Here is a 27,243-nt window from a genome sequence, read left to right as displayed (position 1 = left end):
ACAGATGGAGAGCAACTGGGTCTGTCAGGCATTGATGGTAGGAATGTGATTTAGAGGAAAACTTGCAATCTCTTATGAAGTTAAAAATATACTTCCCATACCATCCAGCAATTGCTTTCTAGGTATTTACTCAGGAGAAATGACTACTGATATATTCAGTAGTATGGATGATGATCATAAACAGTCTCCACCCCATATACTTGTTATGCAGATTAAATGACTTAATATATGTAACAAGTTTATAGCAGTGCATAACACATGAACACAATTTAAGTACTACCTGTTTGCTTTTTTTATTCTTTTTATTGGACATTAGCACAAGTTTTCATTGGAAACTTTCTAGTAGTACTTATAAGAATGAATAACATGGAAGGAAATGGAAAACTTTTCGTGGGCGGAGCAGAACTAGAGAATGTATATTATAAGATGTAAGAATCACTAGAGTTAGAATTTTTTTCTCTCTTGTTCACTGATATAGGCCAAGTATCCCAAATAGAGTCTGGCATAGAGAAGTCAATAGATGCTTGTTGAACTGAATCAGCATGGACATGAAGATACAATTCCCGCATGTCCAACACTTATGAAAATTAAACATTCCATTACATGTGAACATCTACAGCTTAACATGTAATGCACATGGGAATAGAATTTGAAATTATTTCATGAACTACTGTCCCAAACTTGAAAAATGAAATCTGCATGAAGTAGATAATTTGCAAGTAGGAAAAAAGGCTACAAAAGGCCTTGATGATAAGTCAAAGTCATCTGATAAGACTAAAAGAAGATGGCAATAATTTACATTAGTTGAGAAAAAATGGGAGGAAATGGAAAAACTCTAAGGAAACAAGTTTTTGTTGATCAGGGAATTCCTTAGTTCTACTCTATGAGGAACGGTTCACACTGAACCTTGCACAGTTAAACTTGACCAAATTTGGTTTCATCTTCCTCCCTTCCTTTTTGCTAGTCTATATGGTTAAAAGATGACCAATATGAATGGAAGTTCACGAAATGATTATCATGAAAACTAAACTTTTAATTCTGCCTTGGGCCTCCATATATAGCTGGCTCTAAAGTCTTAGGAACATCTTTTTACATGAGCAGAATGGCTTTACATAATGGCCCCAGATGCTTCATTACAAACGAGATAATGTACCTTCTTCAACACCTCAAGCTGAGCATCCCTGACTGCTCCTCAGTGAGTGAGCCAATTATGTCAGTTAATGGGCAAGGGACTAGAGCAAGTTGCTACTATCATGTGATTCTGTTTAGTTTCCTGTGATACTTCCTATGAAAAGGAACTTTACCGCATTGTTCTACCTTTTCTATTCTCCCATGAGTCTGTTTTTCCTGAGACACATATTCTTACTCTTTAGGTTATCATGAACTATTGGTAAGACTATGGATGATTGGCAAGATTGACTTACACACTGAACTCAGCTTGATTTTGTAAACAGCTAATGCAAAGAGAGATACTCTGGCTCTAAGCAATTCTCTATTAATAAATAAATAAAATCAACTTAAGGATCACCTGGGTGGCTCAGTCTTTTAAGCTTCCAGGTCTTGATTTCTGCTCATGATCTCTGGGTCCTGGGATTGAGCTGTGGAACAGGCTCTGTGCTCAGAAAGGATTCCACATGGGATTCTCTCTCCCTCTCCCTCTGTTCACCAACTCCCATCGCTCATGCTCTCTCGCTCTCTCTCTCTCTCTCTCTGAAATAAATAATAAATAAATAAATAAGTCAGATATATATAAAATAAAATAAACAAATTTTTTCTCAGTTTTATATCTAGCTATAGATCGTCTAATCTCTCTTTTTTCAAATAAACAATGTTCATTGTAAAGGAGACATTTCTGCAATTGTAAAAACACGTTCATAATACATAACCATAACCAATAATGAAATTAATATGTAGTATTCCATTGACAGGTTGGTCAGTTTGTTTGTTTATGTTTAGGTAGTTATCCTCATCAATAGGAATTCTAAGATAAAAGTCAATCTCTTTAAAATCTTTGCAGTATGAACTATGCTAAAAAAGTGAAATTTATATATATATATATACACATGCACATATATGTAAAGATTTTGCTTTTATATTTCTACAAGCTTTACAATGTCATTTTGAGTGAACTTAATCATTATTTTTTAATGATTTCACCATATAATTAGGGAAAAAAAAGACTCACAGCACAGTATATTAATTTTGCAGTTTAAACCAGCTTTGGAATCGGGCATTTCCATTCATATTCAAATTAATAATCATAAAATCATAATGTAGATTTTGTTGCCTTTTGTGTTACATTTGCCTGTTAGAGCAGAAAAGTTACATAAATACTGATGCTTCCTTTTTTTTCTTTTTAAAGTTTGGCTTTTGGGGACATGATATTGTGTGGATGTAGGTGGTCTTTTTTTCTTTTTTAAGCTACATAGAGGAGAGAAATGAACAGGTTAGAAAAGAAATAGGAGTTGCTTTTTAAACAAATTACAGACCAGAGATAAACCACATACCCAATTCCTTAATCTGTCCCATTTCCTATTTATATTAATTGAAGAAAAAATACTGGCTTTGTAGTAAGATGCATTCTTCCAAGTAACACTCAGAAAAAGAAAAAGGCTTGTTCCACATTGTAATTACTTAGCATTCTTTTTCATTTTTGCTTGAACAAGGTGGAAAACGTCAGTAGGTCTGCTCATGCAAAAGAAAAGAAGTATAAAATATCAAACATGCATTCATTAGAGATTATTATAGAAAAAAGTATTTAACTTTAGGGAGGAAACACTTAACCTGATACACATTAAGTTCTCCTCTCTTCTCCTCTAAGAAAATGAGAATAATTAAGGAGAATGATTATAGGTGCTGCTAATTGGTTCCAAGTTTAAGGACAGCATTTATGACACTTTTGTTTTTATTGATGATAACTCCATAACATAATCATACTTACTCGTATCACCATTGACAAAACTATCGTCTTGAGAATGCTAAGCAAAGCAAATGGCTGTACCTTTGAATATATTACAAAAAACAAGTACTTTTGTGTGCCTTAGTTGATCTTCATGCCATTAGATGTAGCTGAGTGCCACGTTTTTCCACTTGGAATAAATGTTAACCCTGACTGCTTCCTAGACTTGGTAGCATTTGGTGGACGCCTTTGCATTTTTCTGCAATGTGTTATACACTTGCTGGAGTGTATAGAGGGAATTTATTTTTTTATTTTTTTAAAGACTCCGTTTATTTATTCATGAGACACAGAAAGAGAGGCAGAGACACAGGCAGAGGGAGAAGCAGGCTCCCTATGTGGAGGCCCATCCAGAACTCGATCCCAGGCCCTGGGATCACAGGACCATGACCCGAGTCAAAAGAAGATGGTCATCCATGAGCCACTCAGGTGCTCCTATAGAGGGACTCTAAAAGAAATATAAATGGTCTGTATGTTGGTAAATTGAACACCGATAAAAAATAAATTTATTATAAAAAAAAGGGCACACAGCAAGTGAATAAAGATTTGTTCAAGAAAATCTATTTTTAAAAAAGAAATGTAAATGGTGAGTTGATTTCTTAATTTCTAAGAATTCTTGACCTCAAATTCTTTAATCACTTTTTATTTTCTGAAGGACTGTTAAAATTTAAGAAAATTTTTGAACAGCTCTTCTTTTAATGCTATTTTCCCTTGAACTCTTCGCTCTTTTAAAAGAACACGTACATATGCATGTGTGTATACATGTATTAATTCATATCACGTTAGTTTTCAAAAAGTTTTTCTTCTCTCTTTCCATAACTGCCATCATTTTTATGAGAAAAAAGGCAACTTTAAATGGTGTGTTCCTACTCTCTAGTCAGTTACCTTGCCCAAGTCCTGAAACCTTAACTGAGGGATCCCTGGGTGGCTCAGCGGTTGGGCGGCTGCCTTTGGACCAGGGAGTGATCCTGGGGTCCTGGGATCGAGTCCCGGGATCAAGTTCCAGGTCAGGCTCCCTGAGGGAGCCTGCTTCTCCCTCTGCCTGTTTCTCTGCCTCTCTCTCTCTCTCTCTCTCTCTGTGTGTGTGTGTGTGTGTATCTCATGAATAAATAAATAAAATTCTTTTTTAAAAAAAAGAAACCTTAACCGATTGTTGAATTGAATAATGGGAACTTGCTGGCAGCATGGCAACTGACTGTGCTTAACCCAGAAACAAATTCCAAAGAACAGGAAAAAAAAGAAAAACAATGAATTTGGATATATGTGGTGATACAGAGAATGAATAATGTACTGCACACACACACACACACACATAAACAAACGCACAAAAAAAAATTTCTTGAGAATTCTATGCCACTTCTCCAAAACAGAGATGATAGGCATATGAGGTATAATGCAACAGCTGATGACAAGAATGATATTTAAATATATACATTTTATTACTAAAACAGTAAATTATTAAAGAAATGAAAATTGAAACAACACTAATAACACTAATTATTTTGCCTATCATGTGGGGGGGGAAGATAAATACTACACAATGCTGGCAAGAGTATGGAGAAAGTAGTGCTCTGATTTTCTGCAATAATGAGTGCTAATTGGTAAAACTTTTTGGAAATTAATTTTAAAATACATGTTGAAGTTCAAATATTGCATAACCTTTGACTCAGCGATACTATGTTTATAAATGTACCATGTGTGTACTAACACAAGTCATACAAAAATGTATGCACAGAAGTATTTGCTGAGTGAGTGTTGAGCTCTAGAATCAGACAGACCTGAGTTGCAATTACCACTTCATTACTTTCTTTTTTTAAATATATATATATATATATATATATATATATATATATATATTTTATTGGAGTTTGATATGCCAACATATAGTATGACACCCAGTGCTCCTCCCATCAAGTGCCCCCCTCAGTGCCCATCACCCCATGCCCCCCCCCACCTCCCCTTCCACTTTCCCTTGTTCCTTTCCAGAGTTAGGTGTCTCTCATGTTCTGTCTCCCTCTCTGACATTTCCCACTCATTTTCTCTCCTTCCCCCTTTATTCCCTTTCACTATTTTTTTATATTCCCCAAATAATGAGACCATATAATGTTTGTCCTTCACTGACTGACTTATTTCACTCAGCATAATACCCTCCAGGTCCATCCACGTCGAAGCAAATGGTGGGTATTTGTCGTTTCTAATAGCATTACTTTCTAGATATGTGAGCTTAGGCAAGTTATATAGCATGTCTAGATTTCACTGTCCTTTGAGAATTAAATGAAATGATGTCTATAAAGTGTGTAAGAAAGTGTTTGGCACCTCATAAGTACTTGAGAGATGTTTATTAGTCTTTGTAATGAAGATAATATTGTTATAAATATTATGTAGCATCATTTATAATAGTTAAGGTCTCAAAACAAGCCCCTTATTCAACTGGGATATCGGTTAAATAAACTTAGGTTCATTGAATAGAATACAACAGAATCCCCCAAAAGAAGAAGATCAATCTATGTGGAAGTAGAGGCAAGAAATACTTTGAAAAACAAAGTTTTAGTATTAATAGTATTATTCTATGTGTGTGAAAAGACACTAATATATTTTGACTAGTCTGTATCAACAGAAAGAGGGAAAAGAATATGAACCAACATATTAATAGTGGTTATCTCTGGGAAGTGGAATAATGAGCCATTTTTATTTTTCTCTATTATATTTTTTGAGATATTTAATGTTTTATAAGGTCATTCTTTATTATCTGCTAAAGTCAAAAAATTTATCAGAAAAAATTAATCCTACTTTTCTGGCAGTAAGGATATAGACCAGAATATGCCATCTAAAAAAAAAAAAAAAAAAAAAAAAGAATATGTCATCTATCTCTATGTATGGAGATATAGATATAGTGATGTAGATATAGATATAGCTGCATACCATATCTATCTATAGAGATAGATGACATATTCTGGTCTGTAGATGGATATAGTATGTGATTGTATCTTTATATCTCCATACATAGAGATAGATGCCATATTCTGGTCTGTAACCTTAATAAAAAATATAAGATACACATATAAGATATTAATGGTAAGTAGGTATCATGTAGCCTGATATGTTCTTTATTTGAAAGTTAGAGAGAACTATGGAAACTCATTAACACTTTTTGTGGTATCAGTACTTAAAAAAGAAACCCTAGAAATGGAAGGAACCTCAATACTTCTCTGAGTCCAGCATCGCACCAAGAGCACAAATTCACTGAAAGCCATCTCCACTAACTTCATCTGATTTGGAGGATAATAAACTACGAACTCCAAAAATAAAATATCGCTGTTAGAATGTTATTCCTTAGATTGATTAGAATGTGCTTTCTCATAAAATCCCTGCCATCATTTCTATTTTTCATAAACTGAATGAGGCTCTTTATAAACTTTCTTTAGATGATAGCTTTTTAAATAGTTTCAGGTTGGATACACACAATTTTTTCATTTAAAATTTTCCCCAGTTCTTCTTACTTTTCTGTGTATCAGAGGATTTCCAGACTCATTACCTTCTTGGTGCTCATATCTGAATGTCCTCAGAACCACTTCTTCTCCTTTAGAGTCTGACTGATGCCATTCCAAAGTCAGGATAACCTTTCAAAGGGAATAGTCAGCTGGGTGATCCAGCTGTTTATTAGTCCTAGCAATATCAGGCTTGATGTTCTCTAAGTATCAAGGCAGACAAAAGTTTCTTTACTATTTTCTAGTTTCAAGCCTATTTTATTATTTTGGAATTTGTATTTTTATGAAATATAATAATTTACAAATTATTTTAACAAGCTTTATATATCCTTTATAAATTTTGCAAATTTTTAAGGTGATCTGGATCCAAATATTTGCCCTCTTAAGTAATGTGGGAAGCTCATTTGAGTACAATTAATGTGTTAGGAACTATGAAATAGCAATGCATTGAAAGAGTCAAGAACAGACCACATTCCTTTCATTTTAATTTAACATCATCATGAAAAGTAAATTAAGGGTTGACTGGATTTTTAAAATTATGTATTAACATACATACACACATATGCATGCACACACACACACACACACACATTGAAATGTACTTTGGAGCAAAAAGGGACATTAGCGTAGTGATGACTTGTAGGGCAATGACCAGAACATTAGCCTTATATGGGATCCTAAGTTCCCTTAATAAATAATCAAGCCTAGAATATTGTTGTGAAGTTCCACTTACGAGGCACATAGTGTTCAAATTCAACTTGACATTTGATATTCTATGTCACCACTATGAAAGTTCTTGTATTTTTTCAAAATGCTTTGACAGGGAGTCAATTTACAATTGAGATGAAGGATTATCAATGTTGCTTGCTTTTATAAAGATGTAGTGGGAGGAGACATGTAAAATATCAAAACATTTAGTTGGATGTGAGAACTTACCTTGGTGTATTTTCAAAAGTTCTCTTTTATTTTGTACAGCTTTGTCTGCCCTATATCCAAGCTCATCCCTTCTCTAATAATTTTATTTTAAAAAATATGGCAGATGGGATGCCTGGGTGGCTGAGCGGTTGAGCCACTGCCTTTGGCTCAGGTCGTGATCCCTGAGTCCAGGGATCGAGTCCCACGTCGGGCTCCCTCTGTGGAGCCTGCTTCTCCCTCTCCCTGTGTCTTTGCCTCTCTCTGTGTGTGTCTCTCATGAATAAATAAATAAAATATTTTTAAAAATATGACAGAGAAGTTTTAAGATTTGGGGTTTGACAAGGGGTGAAGCCGTTAATGCAGGGAGGTGCTGCCAAAACTCAGCTGACAAGGGACCTGGGACACTAACCTTTCCCACTAGGTCCTTGTATTGATCCAAATTTTTTTGAAAATTTATCCTCTAAGATTATTTCTTTATTGGATAGTTTGTTTAAGAGACAGGCAGAGAGCAGGGAGCAGAAGAGGGAGACACAGGCTCCTCAAGCACACTATGCCCCAAGCGCAGAGCCTGCCAGGGGTGGGATCTCAGGATGCTGAGACCATGACCTGAGCCACAACCGAGTCAGATGCTAAGTGACTGAGCCGCAGGCATCAAGCCCCGAGTTCCTGCTGAGGGCACTCCTGCCCTCCACCCACCCCCCCCCCGCAGCCACTGAGAGCTGGGGCTTTGGCCTGCGCTCCAACTCCCAGGTGGTCTGGAGGCTACAGTGCAGGCTGCACGTCCCCTCTGTCCCACCTCAGGCTGAAAGGGCCTCAGCCCTGAGAAGGAATCGGATCTGCCCGACCACCCCCAGCCGGAGGGAGCGGCTGCAGCAGGAGGTAGAAGAACTGGTGCCTGCCTTGCTGTGCTTGGACCATTTTTGAATTTATGGAAACATATATTGAATTTGGCACCACCGAAGTGGTCCTGGACCTGCTGTTTGCAAAGTGAGCACCCTGACCCTCCACAGCCCAGGGGATGGGCCACCTACTGGTTGGGAGTCTTGGGAATGTTCCTGAACTTCCCAGCCCCTCGGGCTGCTCCTCCGACTGGAGCAGAGTCACACGGGGCCTAGGGGGTCCTGTAGGGCAGCCCCCGGGGGCCTGGCCTGTGGCAATTCGGCTAGAGGGGCTGTGATTGTGCTCATCAGCCGTCATTCTTTCCCCATGACGAAGCCTGTGCCACGTCCCCACCATCACCAGGGTTTGAGCTGGCCTGTTTTCCCATGGAAAGGGAGGTTTGAGAGTCCATCTGGGGTCTGTGTCCTGGGGCAACCAGAGTAGGGGACCCCGGGGACACCGGGATGCCCAGGCCCACTCGGATGTCGGCCAGGGGCCTGGCCAGAGCCCTTTCATTCCTCAAGCATTCAGGAGGACCCAGCAGGTGCAGGCGCTTCTCCAGGGGCTGCCCGTGGTCCCACCCACAGTTCGGATGGCCCCCCAGGGCTCCGGACTAGTCAAGGGTCAGAGGGTGACAGCACCTATGAGGAGAGGTCGTGTCCACAGGAACTTTCATGTGATGCCCCCCGCCCTCCTCTAGATATGGATGCAACAAATATCTGAATGATGACATCGTGGGATCCCCGGAGCAGTGCAAAGTGTGAGTGAGCTCTGGCTCATGCAGGAGGGCCTTCCTTCTCCCAAGAGGGCAGCGAGGGGGCTGTGGCCTGGAGGGGCTGCTGGACCCTCACCCCACACATCTGCAATTCCTGTGACAGGGTAAGGTTTAATGTGTCCTTTGAGAAAAGAGGAAATGAGAGCTGTGGATGGGGTGCGGGCTTTGTGGGAGAGCACTGGGAGCCCTAATGAAGTCCTTCTTCACACCTGCCCTTTTCAAAGCCCTCTGTCTCCCCCCACCTGGGACCCAGAGCAGAGGGTGTGGGGAGCATCGCACTCACTAATCTGGTGGCACCTGGACCCAGGTGCACAGCAGGTGCTCAGGAGAGCCAGTGAGGGCTCACGGACCAGACGGCCCCTGCCCTTTGGGAGATTACAGTCAGTGGAAGGACAATCCCTGGGGGCCCCTCGTGAGTGAGGCAGCACAGAGCCACAGGAGGGAAGGCGGCAGTACCGGGCGGCTCCTGGCAAGGCCTGGCAAGACACAGAGCCCAAGCCCTCCCCACTTGGACATTCCCAGAGCGACAGTGTGTGCAGTGAGGGCAATGACAGGCCAGACGCCCCCCTTCCCCGGACGCCTGCCAGTGGATTCAAGGGGCAAGTGGGCAGGGAGCCAGGCTGAGGAGGGAGTCACGCTTCCCCAGGGAAGACAGTGATGGTCACACCACTAGTCATGGGCTCCCATGCACAGAGGCTTCGTGCCAGCCCCTCCTCAGTGAGCAGGCCTGTGGCAGGCAGGACCGCCAGGTGGCAGGTGGACAAGGGGCAGCACTGGCCTCCGACAGCCCTGAGCGGAAGGCCTGGGGCCCCATTCCTGCAGGGCTTCCCCGGGACACCTTGGTGTGAGGGAGCCCTGTCTTCTGACGCCTCTGCCCACCTGTCCCTCCCCAGGGCCATCTCCTGCATTGTGGACATCTGGCTGAAGTATATCAGGAGGATTTTCATCAGCCACCAGAATTTCTCTCCCTGAGGAAGCTGCTGGAATTCATGGGGCTCAACATGCCAGGCTCAGACCTGGAAAACTGGGCCCAGCGTTACCTGGAACGATTCAGCTACCTGGAGCTCGTGGAATTAGACGATGAGGATGAGGAGGACTGGGGGTGGCCGAGCTTGGGACAGGGTGGGCCACACAGACCCAACCTCCGTGCAGCTGGGCCAGGAGCAGTGGGTAGGCTCACACCCCATCCCCACGGGCTGCAGTCTGGGGAGACCTCCTAGGGCTTCTGCACTCACACACGCTGAGCGGTGGGAAGAGTGTCCTTGATTTGGGAGGGATGTGGAAAGTCCGTCCTGGTGATGATACTTTGTCTTCTTGGGTCTACAGCTTCGGCCCCAGAGCAACACCCTAACCCACCTCAGGAGCCCACCCCAGCTCCGACTGTGTGGCCTGCGGCACCTTCAGGGCCTGAGGTGACCGAGCCAGTCCCGGCTGCTGGAGGTGAGGGCTTGGCCCAAGCTGAGATGCCGGCTGCTGAGTTCAAGTCAATGCACATGGTTTTGGCACCTATGATTCCCCACCCTGATGAGGAGCCACCTGCACCCTCAGCCACCCGGTGGAGGAGTAGGCCCTGGCGCCTGCAGTCAGGGTCCCCAAAGTGCCAGGGCCGCCACCTGCCTCTGGAGCAACTGGTTTTGACCCCTGAGCAACCCCCTGAACCACCTCAGGAGCCACCTCAGCTCCTACCGCAGGGCTCGTGATAGCTGCAGCCCAACGGAGGCTTCCCTCCCCATCATTGCGCTGTTTCCATATTTTGTTTTTCTTTAACCTCTATAATGGCTTATGAATTTTATTTGTAATAAAAGATAAGTTAACGGCAGAAAATTTACTCTGATGCTTTTAAATTATACATCGTGGTACTTTAGGTCCATTCAGTGTCACAGGCCCCAGAGCCCAGGGCACTGGGGGACACAGCCCAAGATCTGGTGCTCCCCCCAGGACAGGCAGAGGCCGGGAGGGCACAGGAAAGCAAGGACGCTCCTATCACTGGGCGGCCCTGAGCTGGTCGAATCGGCGCCCCCCATCCCCGGAGCATCCAGGCCCCTGCGGCCTGGGAGCTGTGGTAGTTACTGTGGGAGCTGACTCTAGGGCTGGACAGCTGGCCGCCACCAGTGTGGCTGTTCCTCCTCGTGTCCCCTGTGCCTGCGACTGAGCAGGGGCCTCACTGGATAAACAGCACCCACTGAGCCTGGCACCTGGCAGGGGGCGGGGCAGCTCCCCCAGCAGCACACACCTGAGAATCAGCACAGCAGGCCCCTACCCCCAGAAGACCAGCTGGAAGGACAGGGGAAGCCAAGTATTGACCAAGCAGCACTGGAAAGTTCTAGGAGAAGTTGAGGGATTTACAGTATATAGAATCAGAGGATACTCCCCCCTTGTTTTTTCTTTCCTGTTTGTTTCTGTTGTTTCCCCACCCCCTTTTTTTATTCTTTTTTATTTTTTCTTTTTTTTCTCTTCTGCTCCTTTTTCCAGTATAATTTGTTTTTGTGTACTCCACACTGAGCAAAATGACTAGAAGGAACAACTCACCTCAAAAGAAAGAATCAGAAACATTCCTCTCTCCCACAGAGTTACAACCTCTGGATTACAATTCAATGTCAGAAACCCAATACAGAAGCACTATTATAAAGCTACTGGTGACTCTAGAAAAAAAGCATAAAGGACTCAAATTAATAAAATCATGAGTGAGAAAAGAGAGATCACCACCAACACCAAAGAAATACAAACGATTTAAAAAAACTTATTATCAGCAGCTATACGCCAATAAATTATGCAATCTAGAAGAAACAGATACATTTCTGGAAAACCACAAACTACCAAAACTGGAACAGAAAGAAATAGAAACCCGGAACAGGCTGATAACCCGGGAGGAAACTGAAGTAGTCATCATCAGACACCTCCCAAGACGCAAAAGTCCAGGGCCAGATGGCTTCCCTGGGGAATGCTATCAAACATTGAAAGAAGAAACTGTACCTATTCTACTAAAGCTGTTCTGAAAGATAGAAAGAAATGGAATACTTCCAAACTCGTTCTATGAGGCCAGCATCACCTTAAGTCCAAAAGCAGACAGAGACCCCACCAAAAAAGGAGAATTACAGACCAATGTCCCCGATGAACACGGATGCAAACATTCTCAACAAGATATGAGCCAATAGGATCCAACGGTACATTGAGAAGTTACTCACAGTGACCAGGTGGCATTTATCCCCGGGACGCAAGGCTGGTTCAACACTCGGCAAACACTCCATGTGACTGATCAGATCTGCAAGAGAAAAAACAAGAACCAGATGATCCTCTCAAGAGATGCAGAGAAAGCTTTTGACAAAATACGGCATCCATTCCTGATCCAAACGCTTCAGAGTATAGAAATAGAGGGAACGTTCCTCAGCATCTTCAAAGCAGTCTAAGAAAAGCCCACAGCAAATTATCATTCCCAAGAGGGAAACGCTGAGAGCCTTTCCACGAAGAAGATCAGGAACGAGACAGGGATGTCCACTCTCACCACTGCTATTCAACATAACACTAGACGTCGTAGCCTCAGCAATCAGGCAACAAAAAGAACTAAAAGGCATTCAAATCGGCCTAGAACAAGTCAAACTCTCCCTCTTCGCAGATGACATGATACCGTACACCTAGAAAACCCAAAAGACTCCACCCCAAGACTGCTAGAACTCATACAGGAAATTCGGCAGTGTGGCAGGGTACAAAATCAATGCCCAGAAGTCAGTGGCCTTTCTATTGCTATTTGCAATTGTTCCCGCAAGGCTTCTTCAAATACGTCATCTCTCCCATTATTCTCATCTGATTAAGATAAGTGGGGGCACTGAAGGCTGCTCTGATTTGAGACTCAGAGGGGAATAGCGTAGATCATGGGGAAGACAGTGGAGGACAAGGCAGAAGGAGGGCCAGATGTCCTGATTAACCCAGCATTGAGGAGATTTTAGCCACCCAAGGCTGGCTGCAGTCCAGACCCAGAAATGAGTTCAGCAGTGGTGAACTAACGATGAGACTGAAGAAAGAGAAATAAGGAGTCGACCCCATTTACCATGGCACCCAAAAACATGAGCTACCTAGGAATAAACCTAACCAAACAGGTAAAGGATCTCAACCCGAAAAACGACAGAACACGTCTGAAAGAGACTGAGGAAGACAAAGAGATGGCAAACTATTCCATGCTCATGGATCCGAAGAATGAATATTGGGAAACGTCAACGTGGGCAATTTACACAAAGAACGCAATCCCTATCAAAAATACCACGGACTCTCTTCAGAGAGCTGGAACACATCATCTGAAGATTTGTGTGGAATCAGAAAGGACCCCGAATGGCCACAGGAACGGTAGCCAAGAAAACCACAGCGGGGGGCAGCACAATGCCGGATTTCGGGTTGCGTTGCAAAGCTGTGCAATCCAAGACAGTATGGTACAGGCAGAAAAACAGACACAGCCACCAATGGAACAGAAGAGGAATCCAGAAGTGGACCCTCAACTCGATGGTCAAGACCATATATTCGACCAAGCAGGAGAGACCATCCACTGGAAAAAAGACAAGTCTCTTCCATAAATGCCACTGGAAACGCTGGACAGCCACAGGCAGAGGAGGGAAACTGGACCACTGACTCACACCAGACACAAAGATAAACTCAAAATGGATGAAAGACGTAAATGTGAGATGAGATTCCATCAAAACCCTGGGGGAGAACACAGGCAACGCCCATCCAAAACTTGGCCAGGCAGCTCTGGCCATGGAAGCTCTGGCCACGCCACGGCCACGCCCTGGCCACGCCCCCCACAGAGCTGCCACAGACAGGCCCGCCCCCAGCAATAAACCTAACCAAAGAGGTAGAAGGTCTATACTCCTAAAGCTATAAAACACTCAGGAAAGAAATTGAAGCGAACACCAGAGAATGGAAAAGATTCCATGCTCATGGATTTGAAGAACACATACGGTTAAAATATCTATACTACCCAAAGCAATCCACACATGTCATGTAATTCGTATCAAAATACCACCAGCCCTTTTCACAGGGCTAGAACAAACAATCCCCAAATTTGTATGGAACCACAAAAAAGCCCAAATAGCTAAAGCAATCTTGAAAAAGAAAGCAAAGTGGGAGGCATCACGATTCTGGACTTCAAGCTGTATTACAAAGCTGTGATCCACACACTATGGTACTGGCACAAAAACAGACACACAGTTCAGCGGAACAGAATTGAGAGCCCAGAAATGGATCCTCAACTCTATGGTCAACTAATCCTTAACAAAGCAAGAGACAATATCCGATGGGAAAAAAAAGACTGCCTCTTCAACAAATGGTGTAAGGAAAACTGGACAGCCACATGCAGAAGAATGAAACTGGACCACTTTCTTACATACTACAGACCAATTAATTTATTCAAAAGAAATTCGAAACCATAAAAATCCCAGAAGACACACAGAGTAACCTCCCTGATATTGGCCATAGTAATTTCTTCCTAGACGTGTCTCCAGAGGAAAGGGAAACAAAGCTGAAAGTGAACTACTGGGACTTCATCAAGATAAAAATCTTCTGCACAATGAAGGAAACAATCAATGAAACGAAAAGGCAGCCTACAGAATGGGACAAGAGGATTACAAATGACATACCTGATAAAGGGTTAGGATCCAAAATCTATAGAGAACTTATCAAACTCAACACCCAAAAACACAAATAATCCAGCTAGGAAATAGGCAGAAGACACGAATAGACATTTTTCCAAATAAGCCACACAGATGGCCAACAGACACATGACAAGATATTCAACATCACTCATCATCAGGGAAATACAAATCAAACCATGATGAGACATCATCTCACACCTGTCAGAATGGCCAAAATTAACAACACAAGAAGCACCAAGTGTCGGTGAGTAGGTAAAGAAAGGAGAACCCTCTTTCATTGCTGGTGCGAATGAAAACTGGTACAGCCACTCTGGAAAACAGTATGGAGTTTCCTCAAAGAGTTAAAATAGAACTACCCTAAGATCCAGCAAATGCACTACTAGGTATTTACCCAAAAGATACAAAAATACTGATTCGAAGGGGTATATGCCCCCTGATGTTTATAGCAGCATCATCAACAATAGCCAAACTACCAAGAGAGCCTAAAAATTTATCAATGTGCAAGGATAAAGATGTGTTCTCACCCCAGTGAGAATGGTGAAAATTAACAAGACAGGAAACAACACACGTTGGAGAGGATGTAGAGAAAGGGGGACCCTCCTGCACTGTTGGTGGGAACGTGAACTGGTGCAGCCACTCTGGAAAACTGTGTGGAGGCTCCCCAAGAAGTTAAAAATACAGCTACCCTACGGCCCAGCAAGTGCACTGCTGGGGATTTACCCCAAATATACAGATGTGGTGAAACGCCGGGACACCTGCACCCCAATGTTTATAGCAGCAATGTCCACAATAGCCACACTGTGGAAGGAGCCGAGATGTTCTTCAACAGATGAATGGATAAAGAATGTATATTTATACAATGGAATATTACTAAGCCATCAGAAAGGACAAATACCCACCATTTGCTTCGATGTGGATGGAACTGGAAGGTATTTTTTTTTATTATTTTTATTTTTTTTAAATAAATTAATTTTTATTGGTGTTCAGTTTACCAATATACAGAATAACACCCAGTGCTCATCCAGTCAAGTATACCCTCAGTCCCTGTTACCCATTCACGCCACCCCACGCCCTCCTCCCCGTCCACCACCCCTAGTTCGTTTCCCAGAGTTAGGAGTCTTTATGTTCTGTCTCCCTTCCTGATATTTCCCACACATTTCTTCTCCCTTCCTATATATTCCCTTTCACTATTATTTATATTCCCCAAATGAATAAGGACATACACGGTTTGTCCTCCTCCGATTGACTTACTGCACTCAGCATAATACCCTCCAGGAACTGGAAGGTATTATGATGAGTGAAAAAGTCAACTGCAGAAAGACAATCATCATATGGTTTCACTCATATGTGGAATGTAAGAAATAGTGAAAGGGATTATAAGGAAAAGGAGGGGAACTGAGCGAGATAAATTAGATAGGGAGACAAACCCTGAGAGATTCCTAACTCTGGGAAACAAACAAAGGGTTGCAGAAGGGGAGGTGGGTGGGGGGATGGGGTAACTGGGTGACTGAGGAGGGCACGTGGTTGGACGGCCACTGGATGTTATACCATATGGTGGAAAATCGAATTTTAATAAAAACAAACGTAAAAACAAAAACAAAAAAGATGTGGTCTATATATACAATGGAATACCACTTGGCCATCAAAAAAGAATGAAATCTTGCCATTTGCAACATCCTGGTTGGAGCTAGAGCGTATTATGCTACGTGAAATAAGTCAGTCAGAGAAAGACAAACACCATATAATTTCACTCATGTATGGAATTTAAGAAATGAAACAGATGAACACAGGGAGAGAAAAGAGAGAGATGCACACCAGGAAACAGATTCTTAGCTCCAGAGAACATGCTGACAGTTGCTGAGGCGAGGGGAGAGAGGGAGTGGGTATTAAGGAGGGCACCTGTGATGAGCACTGAGCATTATGTGTAAGTGATGGATCACTAAATACTACCCTTGAAAGTAATAATAGCTATATGTTAGCCATCGAATTTATATAAAAACTTGAAACCTAAAGTAATAATACAACAAAGAATGCAGCTAACAAAAAGGGGAAGGGAAAAAAAAAGAGGGAGAGCAAGAGAGACAAATGAATTACTACTATTAATAAAGTAATCAATACTCATTATACATGGAACATTAAATGCTGTTATATATTTTAATAGAATAACAAAAATATTTAATCCAAAGCAGGCAGAAAAAGAGGAAAAAAACCACAAAGAACAGATGGGTAGACATGACAAATAGGAGACAGCAAGATAAAAGATTAAAATCCAATGCATCAATAATCATATTACTTATAAATGGTCTGAACAGCTCAATTTAAAAAGCAGAGATTTATAAGTTGGATAAGAAGGCAAGGTCCAATTGTATATTGGTCCAATTGCGTTTTGCTTATGAGAAACCCACCTTAGGTAAAAATATATAAATAAGTTAAAAGTAAAATGATGAAAAATATATAAAGGGAGCAGGATTACCTATATAATATCATGTAAAGTATACTGCAGAGCCAAGGACATTACCTGGGAAAAGCAGCTCTTTCCATAGTAATAAAGGGGACAAAGGATTCAACTTACCAAGAGGACATCCTCATCCTAAACATTTATTATGCACCTAACAATGAATTGCCAAAATACATGAAGGAAAAATTGGTAGAACCGCACAAAATTCTGCCTACGGGTACAACGGGAGATTTCAACCTCATTCTCTCAAAAATTGGTAGAATATTTGGGCATAAAGTCCATTACGGCATAGAAGACCTATGAGCATCCTCGGCCAGGGTGGCCTCATTGGCATTCATGAAACACCCCATCGAAAAAAATAACAAATTAAAATATTAAAATAAATTTTAAAAACCCACAGCATCCAACAGCCACAAAATTGGACAGGGATGATAGAATTCTCAAGAATCAGTTCAGCAGCTTAACCGAGCCACCCACGTGCCCCTCTTTCTCAAGAAATCTAAAAGAATTCAAGGTATAATCTCTGACCACAGTATAACTAAGGAGAAGTCAGTAACAGAAAGATCCCTGGGAAATTTTCAACAAAAGAATGTATGTCTTCATAACTCTTGGGAAGAAGAAAGAAGAAAGAAGAAAGAAGAAAGAAGAAAGAAGAAGAACAATAACAACAGCAACAAAGATCTCTGAGCCAAAGGATAATGAAATGACATTTAATGTCAAAATTTGTAAATTAAGCAGGACTTGGAGGAAAATGTACACTAAAACCCCTGAGTTAGAGAAAGCACAAATCATCCTGAGAAACTAGAGAACATGAGGAAATTAACCCCAAAGTTATCAGAAGAAAATAAAAATCAGAGTAGAATTCAATGAAATTGGAAACTCAAAATAACAGAGAAAGGCAAAAAGACCAAAAGCTATTTCTTGAGATCAATAAAATGTATCAACTTCTAGTCACATTGATTAAAAAAAAAAAAGAGTCTACACAATCCTACATCAGGAGAGAGGAGATGTCACCACAAATCCTACAAATGGTAAAGTGGGTAAGAAGGGAATAGTAAAATCAACGTTCAGGCAATGACATAAATTCCCAAAGCTACCTCAAAAAAGAAAAAAAAGAAGGAAAGCCTTATGGCCCTTTATCTTTAGAGAAGCTCATTTTAGTTAAAACCTTCCTACTCTAAAGACAGACATACAAATCCAAACCGAAGAGCTTCACTACCCTGAACGTCTGAGGAAGAAATGGTACCAATTCTACAAACTCTTCCAGAAACCCGCAAAGGAAGGAACAGGTCCCCACTGGTGAGGCCTGCTTCGCTCTGACCTCAAAGCCTTGTCTGGCCTAGAAAATGAGAGAACAACCTATATGTTGGCAAACTGAACACCAATAAAAAATAAATTTACAGAAATAAATGAATGAATGAATGAATGAATGAATGAAAGACAATGAGAGAACTACATTATTCATGAGCGCCGACGCAAATCCCCTTACCACGTTTTGGCAAAGCGAATCCAACAACGCACAGAACCGTACCCGCGTGACAGGCAGGCCCACGCCGGGCCACCTTCCCTCCGAGTCCCGCCACTATGGCGCCACCACCGATGGGAATCACCCTCCCGAGACAGGCATTCCCTGTGCAGGAACAAGTTGCCCTACTATCATCCAAACTGAGGTCGGCGTCCCGATTGTCTGCGGAATCCAAAGGAAACACGGCTCTGGCACACAGGCATTGCGGTGGCCACAGACGAGGAGGAAGCTCAAGCATGCAGGCTCCTGTGACCACCCGGGATCTGTAAATAATTAGCCCCCAGGCCTGGCCTGACCGTTCCACAACGGCATGAGACACCGTGATGTCCGCATGACAGGCTTACGGACCCACAGGGCAAGCGGGAAAAGTTGAGAAATGTCCTTGTTTTGCTGGGTTTACAGGAAGGTGAGGTGGCCTTTCCTTGGGAAAATATGTCAGTGCGTCGCATGTAGGCACCCCTTCCCACTGACACGTGGAGGGTCTCCCTGCCACTGAGCTCCCCGGAAAATTCACCAAGAGGTGGGGGCCTGGGATGTTGTCAGTGGGGAACCCCAGGGCAGGCCCAAACACTGGGCTTACAACATCTAAAGGGACACCGAAGAGAGCGCCTGCCAACCCAGACGGGGCACCGCAGCCTCTGTCTGTGGCGCTGGCCGCATGGCAGGTGCCTGGTGAACAAGCCGGAAGCCAGATGCGCACACGCCAGGCCAACCCGACTCTCCAGCACACCCTGACTGCTCTCCTCAAGCTGAGTAGCTAATCGCAACGAAAGACCTGAAACCAGACGGGCCAGCTGACCGCGGGATGGGCACCTCTAGGGACCAGCCAGCCCCGTGCCCCTGGACAGCCAGCCGCAGCCAGACAAGGGTCCCCTGAGTCTCCTGGCACAGCCCACGAGAGACGCTGTGCTCCATCACCTGTTGAGGCTGTGGCAAACAGCAGCGGTCGGGTCTCCCTTCTGGGAGCCCACGTATGCGGCCGCCTGTCTGGAAGCGGCTCCGACCTGACACCGCCGGGCTTGGCCAGGGCAGAGCATCAGCAGGCCCGGGGAGAACGCGGCTGGGCCCCTCCCGGCACGGTCACAGAGGGCCGGCCGAGTCCCTTAGCTGAAGGCCCTGAGTCTTGTCTGGTGGCCTGCCTCGGGGCGCCTGAAGTGGGCCTAGACCAGCCGATCTCAGGTGAGCTGAGGGTCCTACCCCTGACCCACCCAATCCAGGCTGTGGTCGGGCCCTCACGTGGGATGACAGTGGCAGCTCAAGTCCCTTGTGGGACAGAGCCAGCATCGGGTGCGTTCCCCGGTCTGCAGGGAGACTCAAGCCAACACTGTACACCCGCCCCCCAGGGGATCCCAGCCCCTTGGACAGGGGTCCAGAGGGCTCAGCATTCCAGGGCCTCTGCCCACCCAGAACCCAGAATCCAGGTGCACGGTGAAGACGGCACCGGGCAGCGAGCCTCTCAGATAAGGGGTCTCCCCAGGACTCGGGGGCGTGGGCTGCCCAGAGTAGACATGGGATGGGCAATGAGCAGTGAGCAGAAGCACGCATCCACGGGGATGGAGCGGCAGACATAGGGAGTGACCGCTGCTGGGGACAGGGCTCTCTGGGAACGTGAAGATGCTCTAACACTGACCATTACGACGGTGGCCCAAGTCGGTAAATACACTGGAAACCACCGAACCACATACTTTACAGGAATGAAGCGTGAAGAGAGCGGTTTTAACCTCAGTGCGGTTACGCAGAAAAGAATAATTAGGCTATGCTGTTCCCCGGCATACGGACGGGTGCGCAGACCACCTATGTACTCGGGTACAGACACGCGCACGCACACGTGCGCAGAGGATCCTGCCGGTGTGCAGCGCCACATGCATGCTCAGGTCCACCTCAGTGGCCTCGGCCACTGACCTGCAAGAAACAGGTCATGGGCATGAGCTGGGCCCTCGTGTATACCCGTGAGGGAGCACGGACAGGTGGGAGCATGGGGTCCCCGCCCGGCTCTGGGATGCATGGGCACAGTCAGTTGCCAGAGGGAGCACTGAGCCAGGTGACCAGCCCCTCTGCCACCCTGGTCTGTCCACAGGTGGCCCCCATGGCAGGTGTGTCCAATGGGCCTTCCACATGAGCGGCAAAGCCCAACCACACCAGGAGGCCAAGCAATGGCCCAGGACAAGGTGGCCGCGTGGTTAGCAAGTCTCCCCAAGGAAAACCACAGACATGCAGGGCCACCAGGCCGCCACCCTGGAGCCAAACCCACCAGCGCCCAGCCCGGGGCAGACCCCCACCCGCCCAGCACAGCAGGGGGCCCGTGAGCTCAGAGACCAACCTCCCTCCTGCTTCAAAATTGCGGTTGATTCCTGTGCGCCCACCTTCTTCCTAGTACGACTTGGCCCAGCTGAGACGCAGCCTCCAGGGAGTCCTCCCAGGCCCTCACCTCCATCCCCCAGGGCCCATCTCCAGGGCCTTTGGGTGCCAGTTGCCCTTGCAGGAACCCCCTCCCCCAGCCCGTGAGGACCACGTCCCCCTTGGCCCAGCCTTCTGTGGCGGGGCGCCAATCATCGCGCCCCCTTGTGCCCACCGAGGGCCCAGCCCCCAGAACCAGTGTTTCGCGTCGGGTCCGGGGCGCCCGGTGCACGTCCAGAAGTCCGCGTGCCACCACGGGTTACTTGGGAGTCTGAATGGATGTGTCCTCGATACCTATTGACTTTTACACGTGATGAACGTAGTTTCTCTCAATTTTAACTTTATCACTCGTTTCCCAACCTCCAACGAGAGGCCCCAAGACAAACAAAATGAGGTTAAAATTTGGGTTGGGTTATTTTTAATTGTTTTGTTTTTTTGTTTGGAAATTTGCAAACAGAAAGGAAGACAGAGAAACCTGAATGAGAAAAGCAGGACACGGTCCATTTGAGCGTTTTTAACATTTCCGCCTCTGCAGCCAGGAAGGGGCCCAGGGACGGGGAGGCGGGGACCCACTTGCGGCACGCAGCACCCCAGCCAGCCGCCCACCAAATCCCACAACCCACACACCCTCACCTGCTCTGGAAAGCTCTGCCTCAAACATCTGCCAACAGATGCAGTCACCGAGACACTCACTTCTCAGTAAAAGGCGCGTCAGGGAAGGTCTCACGGAGACCTAACCCCAAACACCAGAGCCGGGGCAAAGCGTGTCCGGCTAACGTCTCCTTGGCACCACAGCGGCACCCGCTTGCTGGTGGCTGTGCGACCCGACGCTCTGCAGCCTCAGGGGCCGGGGCAGAGGAGCCGTGGAGGGGGGCACTGAGGCTCCGGCTGATGGGGACCCAGCAGAGGACGAGTGCCGGCCCGACTGGAGAGCCCCCAAACCCAGCAGCGTCACCCACCCCACAAGGAGGGAGCCCTGGGCCTCTGCTTCCACATCAGTGCCCTGCACGGTCTTGAACACAGAGTGTGCCAACGTTCCCGCCTGTTACTCCGACGCGAACCTGCCTCCCATGGAGTGGAGCACAAGATCGCCCCCACCCGCTGCACCAGGAACACACATGTCCTCCCGCCACCCCCCCCCACCACCCCCTAGCCTCAGGAGAGCTCAGAACCCTGGCGGCCAGGGCCTGCACCCACCTGCCCTTGAGGAGAGGCCGTCCATCACCGTGACCATGTTCATGCAGGGGCAGCAAACACCCAGCCCCTCACACGCCTGTCCTGAGCTCACAAGTCCAGGGACTCTCGCGTTTGCACCCCGACTGGGTGTACTGCCAGAGAGGCAACACCCTCAGGGCGAGGGAGCAGCATCCCCTGACCCTGAGCACCCTGGAACCGCACACAGGGTCTGCAGCAGATGGTCTAAGAATCCTACAACCGGCCCAAACCAGCCCCCGGCTCTGGGTCTCCCCCGTGTGCCAAGGACCCCCAGCTGGAGCCGACTGCTCCGCGGCCTGGAGAGGGGCGTCTGCAAGCACCACCTTCCTGCCGGTCGCCCACAGCTCACTCTAGCCATCCGGGCCGCGGCGGGGCCTCGGGGATGCTGCGCCTTCGGGGCTCCGAGGGAGAAGACTGACAGGCCCTGCCCAGAAGGAAGCCGCCGTCCTCCCCGGGTGCCGCGAGCCCAACGCACAGCAGCACACAGCCCGGCCAGAGGACAGACACCCGCCCTGGCCACTGCTCCTCGCTTCTTCTCGGGCAAGGTTCGTGCTAACAGAGTTCCAGGCTAAACACAAATACACACGTTTGTGCACGTTTCTGTGTCAGACGGGGGCGGTGCGGCAGGTGAGGGAGGCCACCGGCAGGCCAGGAGTGGCCCCCCAGGAGCCCGTCCCTGCGTGAGGCCCACCATGCGGCAGACGCACACAGGCGGCACCCTGCTCTGGGGCCCCCAGAGAAGGGAAGAGGGGCTCATCGTGGGCAGGAGGCCGGCTCCGAACTGTGGCTTTGGTGGCCCTTGCCCCTGTCCACAACTGGGACGGCGCCCAGCCCATGCTCCCAGTTTGTGGAGACAGAGACCGGGCCCCGGAATCTCAGGAGGCCATGGAAGCCTCTGGGGATCCGGAGCCGACCCAGACGGCAGCCCTGGAGGCCAAGGAAGATGCCCACTGGCCCCGGGGTGGGCGGCCTCCGAAGCCAAGGCGGGGTCTCAGGGCCGACAGGGTCGGGGAACCTGGAGCTCAGCCTCAGCGGACAGGAGACACAGCCAAGGGGCCCCCACCACCCCAAGTAAACGGAGAAGGGGCAGACAGGTGGCCGATCCACCTCTCCACATGGCACAGCAGCAGCCACGCCGAGGGGAGGTGCAGAACTCCGGGCTGGGGCAGCCAAGAGACGGTCACAGAAATCCCTCCGAGGCCGCCCAAGTGCAGCGAAGGTGGGGCGCACCAGGGCAGCCCAGAGCCCGCGAGAGCAGCCAGGCGTCCCAAGCACGCCTCCGGGCGCCTCTCCCCCCAAGGAGACCTGGGGGCGGCAGGGGCACCAGGTCCCCCCAGGAGGCCCCCAGCAGGGGCGGCCGGTGTCACCCCCCTCAGGGACATCTACGGCACGAGCCGTTGGCGGCAGCCTGGCCAGGCCCTGCTGGGGACACGCCCCTGACCGGCTGACGGGGGAGTGGACACCTGCCTCCCCGCACCTCCCCCTGCACAACCTCACTTTGGCCCAGGAGGTCCCAGAACGACACAGGACGTGACCCCAGGCCATGCTCCACACTGATGTTGCCGCGACCTGAGAGCGGCTGGACGTGAGCCCCATGCGACGTCACATAAGACAGCACGGGCTGTGACACGAGGGGTGACGCGTGACGGGGTGTACATCACATGCTGACAAAGGAAGCGATGTGAACCGCAGGCGGATTCGTGGCACGTGGTGCCCGGCGCTCTGATGGCTGGGACGTGGCCGGGGACACAAGAAGACGCCGTCGCCAGGGGGAGCCTCCGAACCCTCTGGGAGACGCACCTGTGCTTCCTGCCTGGCCCTGCCCACCTGCCCCAGCGCAGCTCCCCCTCGAGGGCAGAGGCTCCAGTGTCTGGATGCACGCTGGCCTCACCGGGGCCTCTCCCGCCCCCAACCCTGGTGCGGGCGCAGACCCGCCACCACTGGCACAGGGACCCACTGCCCACAGAGCCCCCACCCTGTCCCCGAGGGCGCTGCCCGGCTCCGGGACGCCGCACCTCCACACCCGTCCACGCTTCGGAGCCTCCTCGTTTGCATCTCTCTCTCTCCCCTTTCTTCTTCCCCAGACAACGCTGCTGCCGCCACTTCTCAGCTCCGAGTGTGGATGCTGACAGCGCTCCCTGTGAATTAAGCCCGCCCTGCGGGGCTGCACCCACCCCTCTGAGCTGCTGAGACGTGGGCACAGGGGTGCTACAGCCACCAGCGCAGCCTCCCAGCCCCACGCCGTTCCTACCCCGACCAAGGGTCCCTAACTCTTCATCCTGCTGCCTGATGGGACGAGATAGGCTGGCTGAGAAGTGGACACGGCCGGCCCGCGGTGTCCAGGCGACGCGCACCTGTTCCCTCGAAGGCCCCTCGGCACGGGACACCTGGATGCCAAGGCGCGCAAGGCTGAGCACGGGCAATTCCTTCAAGCGGAACCCGGCTGACTCCCTGGATGCCCGGCCAGGCTACGCGACAAAGCGTATTTCTTCCCGCCCCACTAACGCCATCCCGACAATGCCCTGGATGGCCACGGTTGAAGAAATGCCATCCCAGCAAAATGCAGAGGAGGGGGTCCCAGAGGCACACGCGCCTCGCCATGCGGCCTGGCTCTCGGAGAGTGGACGGGACAGCGCGGGGGCGGTCGCCACGGGGACGGTCGCCGCGGGGCACTCACGTGATGGTATCGATCATGTGCAGGCCCATCTCCACGCAGCAGTGGGCATGGTTGGTCTTCGGCTGGGTGAGGCCGGACACGCAGTAATAACAGTCGCCGAGGATCTTCATGTGGCGACAGTGGTTCTCCTGGAGGGGGAGGGGGGGCGACAGGAGAAATCCCAGGTTAGTGACCCGCCCGGGGCCTGGGCACCTGCACTTTCACCACCAGGTGCCAGAGACCACAGAGCGTGCAGCACGACAGGCAGGGGACCCCTGGGAGCCCAGGGCAGCCTCAGGAAGGTGAGCGGCCCCCAGGGCCGTGGTTAGGGTCACCCTGGGGCACTCACCCGGCCCTACACCTGCACTCAGCCCGGCTCCCACGCAAGGGCCCCACCCTGCCCGCCCCGCGGCCCAGCTGGCACACCCACACAGCCCCAGCCTGGAGCCAGCTCTCTCTTCCAGGGGGACCAGCACTGCTCCCCTCCTGACCACCACCTCAGACCATCACCTGCTGGCCCCTGTGCATGGTGCCAGACACCCCCGACACCAGCCCCTGAAGGGCAGGTGCACACACCTGAGTCCTCGCGGCTGGCCTCCACGGGATGTGTGGGCGGCTGTCCATGAAGAGTCACCTGCCGGGGCCCGAGCTGCAAGGGACGCACCAGGGTCTGCACCCTGACCTCGCCACCCAGGGTCATCTCAGAACTGCCACTCTGGCACTTTGCAACAGTAAGAGTGTCGCGCCCACCTCGCCGTCGCCCGGGGGCAGACTTCCTAGCACCTGTCACACGCTGACCCGCCGCTCTCGGCTGTGATCATCCTCGGACACTTCCGTAAAACTCCCCTCTACGTCCCTAAAATAGCAGACGGCCTCACAAAACTCCTTCCCGCGAGTGGCTCAGGTCCACGGGTGTGACCACGAGATACGACGGAGACGCTCTCCAAAACGCATTCACGCGTTCGTTCAGAGGGGACAGCAAGCCCGCTACACGTTAACGGAAGTCGCAAACTTCACGAAAAACGATGACCTTTTCCAGAATGAACACAAGCAGTAAGAAGCGTGGCCGTGGTCACACGGGGAGTGTCGCGGGTGCCCTGGGCCCACGGGCGACTGCAGCCCCACTGAGAGCACATCCCCCGGCTTCTGCTCATGCTGCCCTCCGCCTGCCCAGAAGGACCGACCCCTCCTGGTGTTCTCCCGTGCCACAGGTTGACCTGAGAATTCACCGTGAGAGCCCTCAGCTCCCGCCTCCTGTAACCCCACCCACGTCCCATGTCAGAGGACAGGGCGCCTGCCCGGCCTCCTGGGGCTCCCCCGTGGACTGCAAGCTGGCCGCAGGGACGTCCGGTTCTGACCACTCAGCCTCCAGGGGACCGTGGCAGCCACCTGTTAGGACCCTGCTGGGCTCCCTGCCTGTGGAAAGGAGCTCCCGGGTTTCCCGCGGGAAGGTCGGGCCGGTGGCGTCCTGTCCTCTGCTGGTGTTGGGGAGCCGGAGCCAGATGGCCGGAGGCAGACGCCCCCCCGGGGGAGCCGAGGGCCGGGCCCCTGGGAGTCAGCTGGCCTGCGTTCCTCAGCCATGCTCGCCAAGCCTCCTGCCAGCAGGCAGCCCTGGGCTCTCTCCGGGCTCTTGCCCCACCGTCCCCATCGTCCCCAGTGGGCAGGCAGGCCAGGACGCCCAGGCAGGCCAAGGACAGGGAGCCCTCTCCCAACGTCCCCTGTCCGCAGGCCTGGGGCACAGGGATGGCACGAGACGCCACCGCCAAGCCTCACCCGTGTCCTGGGCGTCAGGACGTTCTCCCAGCGATCAGCCCGGGGCTGCAGGGTTTCAGGATAAGGACGGCCTCACACCTTCTACGCCAAGACTCCCACACCTACTGTAGGGTTTGCCTTGGATTCAGGAGCCTAGGATCTTGGGAGGCTATTCCCCATCCCTGCCCCTGTGGGACTGTCATCTTCTGGGCCTCCAGAATGAGGGTACCGGTGCCCACGAGTGTGCACACAGGGACCTTGTGGGCCTGGACGCATGTACACACCAAGGAAGAACGTGGTGGGAGGTATTTCCTGCATGGGACACCCGCCCCGAATATCATAGATATGATACCACAGTGGCCTGGGGACGTCTGGAGGAAGCACCTGCTAGGATAATCCCTAACCCACAGACAAGGCAGGCCATCCCCGATGGGCACAACGGCTTCTCTGGGGTGGAAACCTGGGAAGAATGGAAAGTTGTGTCTGACCCCAGGTGCGTTTCCAGGCTGGGGCCCTGGCTGCACACAGCCCTTCCCTGGGGTCTGTGGAGAGGGGTGCGCTTGTGTCACTGTGTGCACACAGCCCATT

The 27,243-nt window shown here is 49.0% G+C and overlaps 1 protein-coding gene across 1 annotated transcript in view; it reads right to left on the bottom strand.

Moving 5' to 3' along the window:
- The window catches only part of LOC140599525 (uncharacterized), a 476,056-nt gene that overhangs the window by 231,849 nt on the left and 216,964 nt on the right, over positions 1-27,243 (bottom strand). Inside the window, exons 8-9 of the mRNA XM_072762680.1 lie at positions 24,925-25,052; positions 12,199-12,275 (exon numbers count right to left, since the gene is read on the bottom strand). The gene's annotated coding sequence lies outside the window, so the exon portion shown is untranslated. The remainder of the gene's footprint in view (positions 1-12,198; positions 12,276-24,924; positions 25,053-27,243) is intronic.

This window comes from Vulpes vulpes, chromosome 7 (genome assembly GCF_048418805.1).
Source record: "Vulpes vulpes isolate BD-2025 chromosome 7, VulVul3, whole genome shotgun sequence".
Taxonomy (NCBI): domain Eukaryota; kingdom Metazoa; phylum Chordata; class Mammalia; order Carnivora; family Canidae; genus Vulpes; species Vulpes vulpes.
The sequence above is the reverse complement of the archived record's forward strand: the minus strand, read 5'-3'. Positions and strand labels throughout refer to the sequence as shown.